This window comes from Chelonia mydas, chromosome 2 (assembly GCF_015237465.2).
Source record: "Chelonia mydas isolate rCheMyd1 chromosome 2, rCheMyd1.pri.v2, whole genome shotgun sequence".
Lineage (NCBI taxonomy): Eukaryota > Metazoa > Chordata > Testudines > Cheloniidae > Chelonia > Chelonia mydas.
In genome coordinates this window covers 94,743,257-94,752,826 of record NC_057850.1, presented here as the reverse complement: position 1 = coordinate 94,752,826, position 9,570 = coordinate 94,743,257, and positions in this window count along the sequence as shown.

The following is a 9,570-nucleotide window of genomic DNA, read 5'->3' as shown; positions in this document are numbered from 1 at the left end:
ATGCCCTGCAGCTGGTTCACTTCCGAACCACACCAGGGAAACAATTATACACGCTCATGCGCCACATGTTTCGCTTCCTCACCCTCATTTTCTGCCCTGATACCAAATGGTGGGACTATCTACCGCCCGTGGAGGGTGAGACGCCCCGGTGGGCCAGCCTCTATTCCATCCTGGTCCCATGGCATGCTGGGGATACTGGTTGGTGGCTCCTCCATGGAGCCGTGAGCATGGGCGTATACCTGGCATTGTTCATCCCCAACCCCAACGCCTGCCCCTTTTGCGGCATGAGGGAGAACCTGGGGCATGCTTATCTCGAGCGCACAAGGCTACAGCCCCTATTCTGGCTTCTCCAGAACTTCCTGTTGAGGTTCTGGCTGCACTTTTTCACACCCGTTTGTATTCTCTCACCCTGTCTGTGGCCCCAAGAAGTTTCGAGACCTCCTCGTCAGCTCCTCCTGGCCGTGGCCAAAGTGCCTATCTTCAACACCAGGAGGAGGAAGCTAGATGAGGGGGTGCTCTGCGACTGTGGGGCCTATTTCTGCTCCTCTCTACTCTCATGCATCTGGGCAGAGTTCCTCTGGGTGGCCCCCGCTGGCTCCCTAGACAGCTTTTAGGAGCAGTGGGTGCTGTCCGGGGTTCTCTGCTCAGTGTCCTCCTCCTGGATTCCTAGTTTTGAACCTATGACCTTCACTCCTGACCCTGTTATTCATTAGTTGTCCCCCATATTCAGTTGGTTCCCTGGTCAAGTGGTCCCTCCTGCAAGGCTGGGGGAGGGGCCTTTAGACATGGGCAGGCTTGCACCCATCTCCCAGGATTCCAATAAGGCCTCACTACGATAGGTTTTTTAAAAATTATTAACCCTTCAATGTTTACAAACTTGGACTCTGAATAAACATGAGAAGCAATGTCCCTTTACTGAGAATAACTTGTCTCCATATATGTTTATGTAAGCTTAATTAATAGCATTAATGTAGTTCATATAGGGCTAGAGTCTGATATCTATGTTCATTTTGGGTAGTACCTTTCTTGTGAGTGTTTGCTTTATGGTCAGTGGGACTATTTCATGGAGTAAGGTATTGGAATCTGGCCAAAAATAGTGTCATTTTGCCAGCATGTATTGAAAGAGTGGTTCTACATATTTTTCCACACTCTTGTCACACATTCTGGTGATGATAGAGAGTTGTGTGTACAGATTTAACTAATTCGTTTCTCCAGTTCATTCTGAAGCTATTGAACTTGAGGTAGGAATATAAGAACCTCCATACTGGGTCAGACTAGTGGTCCATCTAGCCCAGTATCCTGTCTTCTGACCGTGGCCAATGCTTCAGAGGGAATAACAGATTAGGTAATCATCAAGTGATCCATCCCCTGTGGCGTGTGCAATGCAGGAATGCAGACATAGTCTAGATGGTGGTAATGATCCCTTCTGACTTTAAAATATGACACTCTCATATTATGAACAGGATGAGGGACAGAACAGAACCCTGCAGTATTGCTCACTGGACAGCCCTTGTGGCAGATGAGCAATCACCCAAAGCTACTCTGTGCATCTTCTTAAGGAGAAAAGAATGAAGCCAATCAAGCAGACGTGGTCTATCTCTGCAAAGATCTGAAGATGTGTCAACAATACCTTGAGATAAGTGATATCAAAGGCAGGTAGAAGAATGAGCATTGATCATCACCCTTTTGCTTGGAGAGGTCAGCAAATAACAAGACTAGTGCAAGTCTAATCACTTGTCCAGGCGAAAATGAGACTGACAGGTGTCAAGGAAATATGAAGATTCCAGGTATCAGAATTGCATCACCATAACCTGCAGAGGTTGAATATTTTTCCCTATTCATCTTTGGCCCTCGACTGATAAGTGCAGCTCTTTCAGACAACTGATGGCTGACTATCCTACTCACCAGTTCTTCTTCTTACACCCCCTGTTGGCTTATTTTCTCCATGTGTTTCTCTGCAGAGGTGGCATGGGAAGGTGGACAAGAAGACAGATATTAGAGACTGGAGGGGAGGAGGCTGCCCACCTGCACTTGACTGCATGCCAGCTCTCACTGGTAGTGGCCTTAACCACCTATTTTGCAAAAAGCTCCAATGGGAGAGGTAGGTGTGTGTGCGTGCGTGCTGGGTAGGAGTGGAGCACTAGAAGCATGGAGGTGAAAGAGAGAGAGAGAGAGTCCTTCATTAAAAACATTCCTATTTGATTCTGCCAAAACTATTATTATTTTATGACTAAAATTTGGAGTCTGAACTACCTAGGGTGACCAGACAGCAAGTGTGGAAAAACTGGGATAGGGTGAGGGGTAATAGGAGCCTATATAAGAAAAAGACCCAAAACTCGGGACTGTCCCTATAAAATCAGGACATCTGGTCACCCTAGAACTATCTGCCAGAGACCATATTAATCTTCAGGCTGTGGGGGATATCTCGCTTTGATTTTTGTGTAATTCTCATCACTGAGTTTGATCTCTGTGCACATACTTAGTCCATAAGATATCTACTACTTTCCTTTAGAAAAACTATATCCTTTTTTACATTTTCTAACATTTGATGTCTTCTGTTCCCAGAGAACAAATAGGTAATGCTTATAAAGTCCAGTCTTTCAAGAAACTGTTTCCCTCTGTGATAAAGATACAATTTATATATGAAGGATCTATATCCTTCCAATGAGAGGAAAAATAGCATACAATTAGGTAAGGTACAGTATCCTGACTCATGTCCTCATTATTTCACTTTCTACATTTTTTTTAGAGACTGTGTAACACAGCAACTCAACATTTTGTGAGTGTTATGCAATATGTTTCAAAACAGATTAATTTTTAAAACATGTAAATAGAAAGCTCCAATAGAATTTATTTAAAAAAATCCTTTCTGTAGACTTTGTAACCCAATTTATCCATTCTACAGAAATTGACAACATTCTGTAAGTTTTAGAGCAAAACATCTTTGTTTTCCTGAGGTGCAAGAAAATGGCAGAGCATAAAGATTGAAAATATGTTTTATCAGCTGGCTGTGATTGTATATTAAATATTCAGTGAAGGGAGGCTCCAGGAGCAATCTGTTTAATTGTATTTCCAAAATTTTGCTATAAAGTGCCTAGAGCAAAAGATAGGAGCTCCTTTTTCATGGCACGAGTGTATATATTGAAGGTAAATAATTTTTCTTGAAACCTATTAGTCCTATACCCAGACATCTATAGAATTCTTCCTTAATGGTTGATGTGATCCCACCTCTTACAATTGATTTATGAGACTAGTTAAATTAATTTGCTCATCTTAGTTTTCCATAGTTCATGTTACAAAAGTAAAATGTTTGTGAGTGAGCAAAATCCCTCTTGAGGTAAAGGATTACTTAGACTTTTTGCCATCTCCACTTTGATAAAAAGCAAATGAGCTCCATCCTCACCTTCCTCTGTGTTAGTGACAGAATTAATATAGACGAACAGCTAATGAAATAATAGAATAGAAAAATATTCTTCTTACAATAGTAACACTGTTTTACCATAAGGTCTTTGTCTTTGTAGGTTTTGGGGTGTCACTCAAAAGAGCAATATCATCATAAAGTGTAGGTCTTCTATGCATTTGCCATCTACCTATGCTATGCCAGTGTTTGTGTTGCTAATCCTTCATTATCCAGTCTATGGCAATGCCAAACAACAGCGGACATAGAATGTAGCCCTGTTTCTCACCAGTGTCCATGCTGAACCACAAATCTGTTGTTGTTGTTCACTCTTACAGAACACTGCATCTATGTACAGAACCATGATGTTCATGACTCTAGCTGGAATTCCATAAGACTGAAGAACATTCCACAATATATATCTACACGGGCTGTCAAATGCATTTTGAAAATAAACAAAATTGATAAGGGGGGGCCTGCCATTCTAGACATTCTTCTGTGATGGTCCTTAATGAAAATATTTGATCTACACAGGTTTTCTTAGGCCCTGAATCCAACCTCTTCTTCTGTAAGCTTTGCATCTACTGCTTCTTTCATCCTGTGTAGTATCACACTACAGAAGACTTTTCCTACAACAAGGAGTAGTATGACTTCTCTCCAGTTGTTTCAGTCAGTAAGATCACACTTTTTGGGTATTCTGACAATTATTCCCTGTTTCCACTGGTCAGAAAGAGTCTCTGTCCCCCTCCCCCCCCCCCCGACTTCACTGAACAACTTGGACAGTTTCGTTAAGGTGGTAGTTTCAAGTGATTTGATCATCTCCCCACACTTTGTTGCTTTTTAGCTTTTTGACTGCAGCTTGTACTCAGATATCTCTATTGGACCAATGCTGCTGATATCAAGTTGATCAGGCTGGCATGTTTCATTGAACTCGGGGGCTGAGGTAAGGCTGGGTCTGTTGAGATGACCTTGCTCTGCCCATCTGTTGTTCTCCATATTTTCATCTTTATTTTTTATTGGCCTATTTTGTGTTTTGAATTTTCCACAAAGGGTTTTAATCAGTTGGTAAATGCCTCTGGGATTTCCTATCATAGCAGCAGCTTCAGTTGGTAGGTCTTCACCATATCTCTGTTTCTCTTTCCTTGCATTGCTTTTCACTGCTTTGTCTGCTTTCTTGTAGTCCTCCATTGCTTTTTGTAATATTTCATTGGTCTTACCATTCAGGAGTTTTCCTTTCAGTGCTTTTCTTTCTTCAGTAAGATGCCACGTCTCTTGGCTTATCCAATTCTTGCTCTATTTATGTTGATACCCATTTTCATCTGCTGCAGCTTGATTCACATCATCTCTAAGCAATGACCTTTTTTTTTCTGGTCCAGTCAGTGTCTCTCACTCCTCTGCTTCTGGCAGTGCTCAGATCTTTCCCTTAGTTCAAGTTGGAATTTCTCACAGTACTCTGTTAGCCAGTAGAAACCTCAGGAAAGAGATGTCATCAAGGATAGGAAAGGCATCCACGGCATTCACTAAACTCAGCAACATGTGGAAATCAAAGATGTAATCAGTGTTAATGTATGGCTGTGATAGCCGAAGATCTATTAAAATGTTATAAAACCAGATGCCTTTGAAAATAAGTGCCTACAATAGACTCTGGGCATTGGGTGGAGAGACTTTATAACCAGCGAAGAGATGAGCAATCACTAACCAGTTTCTCATCTCCACTAGAATTAGAATGAAAGGGTGGACATTTGGGGGGCACGTATTCTGGGTGCCAACACACAGACCCCCCCACATGAAGCAGACAAGTGGAATCAACTGGTGTGAGGAAATAAGGTCACGCAAGAGAAACCTTGAAAAGAAATCTCAGCACAGAGAGCATAAAAGTCAATCTAAGAACATAAGAACTGCCATATGGGGTCAAACGAATGGTCTATCTAGCCTAGTGCCCTATCTTCCAACAGTGGCCAATGCCAGATGCTTCAGAGGGAATGAACAGAACAGACAATTGTCAAGTGATCCATCCCCTGCCGTCCACTCCCAACTTCTGGAAGTCAGAGGCTAGGGACACTCAGAGCATGGGGTTGTATCTCTGGCCATCTTGGCTAATCACCATTGATGGACCTATCCTCCAGAACATATCTAATTCTTTTTTGAGCCCTGTTATAGTTTTGACCTTCACAACATCCCTTGGCAACTAGGTCCACAGGTTGATTGCATGTTGTGTGAAGAAGTACTTCCTTATGTTTGTTTTAAATCTGCTGCCTATTAATCTCAACACTATGGAGCAGATAGAAGCAGCACCAAATGGCAGAGAGGGATGGTAGAGACTGGTTTCTGCTCTGTGCACCAATACTGGCACGAGACAGATGTAATAGTAATAACAGCGGGAGCCTGGAGTCTTGAGAATTGTTTGCAGAGGATCCTGGAGAAGCCTCATCATTTATGCTTCTGCTCCTCATGCCATCTGAGCCCCTGTCATGCTAGCCTGTTTTCCTCCTTTAAGCCGCTACCCCCTCATTCTGTTCTGCTAATTCCTCTGCTAACAAGGCCTTGAGGTGGCCTGCTGCCTCTTCTTCCCTGCTTTCTCCTCCCTGGTGGCTCCAGGATTACTGGGCACCCATAGGGGAAGCATTAAAAGAGGGACGTCCTCCCTTTCCTTAATGCTGGTGCCATAGGGGTCCCATGCAGTATTGAGGAGGCCTCCCTGTAGCTCTGCTGTATTTATCAGAGATCTAGCTGCTGCTCAAACACATGCTCAGAGACCCTAATATAAAATCCCATGCACCAATTCATTTTCAGGATTGTAAATAAAAAAAGCAAGACATATCTCAGGCATGGCCCAGTCTCCACCAATAAGGACAAGCCCCATGGTATGAGCCTGCTGTAAAATACCACAGAGTTGCAGAAGGTGGCAGTAGAGAGAGCTAGATCAGGCTCTTTCGGTGAGAGCCGTGCCCTTCTAATGGCTAGTCCACAGAGAGGATAAGGGAGTTGGTACTAGTACTGCCAGACAGAGTTGTAATAAATGGACTGACTCCTTACCCATCCCCCTCACTCTGAGCAGGAGGGAAAGGATCTAGCCAGCGGGGTGCAATGTGTTGCACTGTTCAATATCCAGACACTAGAGAGCTCTGTAAGTTCAGTAAAAAGGTGTAACATCCTGAGATCAAGAGTGACGAGGGTCAGGAAAGAGGCAGAAGCTGCATGTGTGCAGGAGCAGCAGGCTGGAGGCAGCCACTGGAGAGCTGGCTGGGGAAGGAAGTCTGGGTAGCAGGCACGCTGAGAGATGAGCAAGGAAGCAACATGTTGCCAGTAAAGCCTCAGTAGTAATTGCAGCAGGAGGATAGTGGGCAGTGACCAATAAGCAGGGAACCACCTGCATGTGATCAGTACACATGGGCTCCAACAAGGCCATAGACAAGAGAACTGAGTGGGCAAAAGAGTCACTGCTGTGTTACATCCAGGAGATGGGAGGCTGGAAGGGAGTATCCCTGGTACTAAACTGGGAGCCACAAGGTACAGTTACCTTTATGCCCCTCAAATGGACTGCCCCAAAGGACTGACTTCTGTACTGTTGGGTTGATTAAAAGTCCTTGCACTAGGGTATCTGCACTTTTTATGTTCTGGCAGCTCTAGTGATGTGTAGTGTAGTTAGTTGAAATGTGTGAGTGTTAATAGGTTTGGTGTTCAGTGATCACTCCGTGCTTCAGGAGCTTGCTAGAGATTTGGTTTTTTATTATGTCAGTTTCCAACTAGCTGTACATAACAACAGCTTCACAGTGCCCTGCCCAGACTCTCGCTGGGAAGCTGAGCCCTTAAATGCTCAGTCCCCAAAATCACAATCGGAATTCCCTGCCCAAAGACTACAGCCTGCGAAGAGCTAGTGCTTGCAGCAGCTACAGGGTTTGCCTTCCTATCTCGTGGTATACAAAGCATGCTCCCAGATATCTAGAGTAGACTGATATTTCACTGCACTCACAGGGAAACCCTGCAATGGGTTGGTTAAAAAGTTCCCCTTTAGCAGAAATGTCAGAGGACTGTGTGTTTGAAACTATATGTCCAGCATTGTAGTCCCTGCTCTCCTTGTGTGAGTTATATAGTAATTGTGCCTGGCATCTGCTGACATGTATTTGTTACAACATATCACATCCAAAATAATTAGGCATCGTGTAGGGTTGGATATTGATTTTAGTAACTTCCATTTCTCTTTTAATGACAGATGGAGAGAAATGAGCATGGAATTCAGTTCAACATAACAGTAATTTATATATAAACAGACGAGTGAAAATTTACTTTCACTGAAAGGAATTTGTCATTTGTGAGGCTTCTTTAGTAATCCATTTCAGTCCCAATTAAGGATGACAGATTTGTAGGATGCTTCACTAGGAATAATAAAAATAAACATTTATTAGCACAAGTTTATATTTATCTTTCTCTGTCTGGTGCCAGTTCCTGCAGATCTGTAAAAAGCCACGCTCAACTGTGGCATTATATAAATAATAATCTTCCAGCCTAGAGAGTTCCCCTGTGACTAGACATTATAGGTGTTTTGCAGATTTTCCTTGCTCCAGCAAGTACATGTAGAGTGTTTTGGTGGAAGTTTTCTAAGGTTGCAATTTCTTAAATAATAGATTATTTGGGCCTAGTTGACCAGTGCTCCAGTCTTACATTAGTGTAACTCCACTGAAATCAGTGGAGCTACACTGATGAAAAATGGGAATAATGCACTGGTGAATCAGGCTCCTTATTTTCCTTTTTCTGTGTAGGTTTTTCCAGTTATACTGTCTTATCTAGTTGTCTATTTCGAATATAAACTCTTGGAGCAGAGACCTTGTCTCCATCTGTTAATGTAAAGCATTAAGTACATTCCATATATAAATATAACCCAGCACCTCTCACTGTCAGTGGTTATACCTCCCAATAGCCAGGCACTGAGTCTTGCACTCAAGTTGGCAACTACAGCATAATAGGGGCATCCATACCTGAGTGCCACTCATTTTCCACCAAGATAGCTTGAGTTATGAGTGAGTTCCACTCCCCATTCTGTTTTGCCCACTCAGTCCTTCCTAAATAGGTTATAACCATTGATTTTAACATTTCAATCATGCAAATCTTCCCACCATGTTTCAGTTATACCAACTGGGTCAAATTTATACTAATAAATGAGCAATTCCAATTCCTCTCATTTATTACCCAGACTACTAACATAGTATATAGGCTAATAAAGAATTTATTCTCTTTATGTTCCCTGGTTTCTTGATTAATTTTGTTCTCAACATCTTGATTTTGTTTTACATAAGTTCTCATTTATTCTCCCTTTTCACCCTCCTCTTTTGTTCTTCTTTCATGTGCTCCAGACTAGTCTAGCCAGCCGGTCCCCTAGAAGATTTGTTCCCCTTTTATTGAGATGGAGGCCATCCAAATTGTACAGCCTCCTTGCCCCAAAGAAGGTGGACCAATGTTCCACAAAACTAAAACCCTGTATCTGACACCACTTACCAAGCCAACATTTCATTTCCAGAATCTTCAATTTTCTGTCTTCCTTCACTCTCAATATAAGGATTTCCAAGAAGATCATTTGGACGTTCTTCTCCTTCAGTGCCCTTCCGAATTCCCTGAAGTTGTCTATAATCTGTGAAGCAGTGTCACTAGTGCCAATATACACCATTGTTAATGGATTTTTGCACACCAACTTCAGAAGCCTATCTAGTCTTACAGTCAAATCTCGTACCTGGGAAGACAACACATCATCCTGTTGTCCACCTATGCCATGCAGAATTTTCTCTCCATTCTTCTAAGTACCAAAACCCCAACAAGGACAGGCTGTCTTCCTTGGATCATTGGAGATCTCTTCATGGTCAGCTTCGATTATCCTGCAGGTTGGGCTGTACAGCCACCCACAGTATGTCCTATGCAGCTCTCCATTCTGTTTGACCAGCTGGATCTTCAGAGATATCTTCTACAGTTTCCACACTGAGAACGTGATAAAAGTTGGGTACTTCTATCTGTGTGGAATTCCTACGGGGGCTCTTCTCTCTGTTGGTCACAGCCTGCCCATCCTTCATCTGCCTCCAGCCATGTAGCAAGCCACCTGGCCCTCTTGCCTCTGGTGGCAACTACCAAACCTCCTTTCTAGTGTCCATACTCTCTGGTTCCTTGGCAGACAGTTCCTTTGTTTT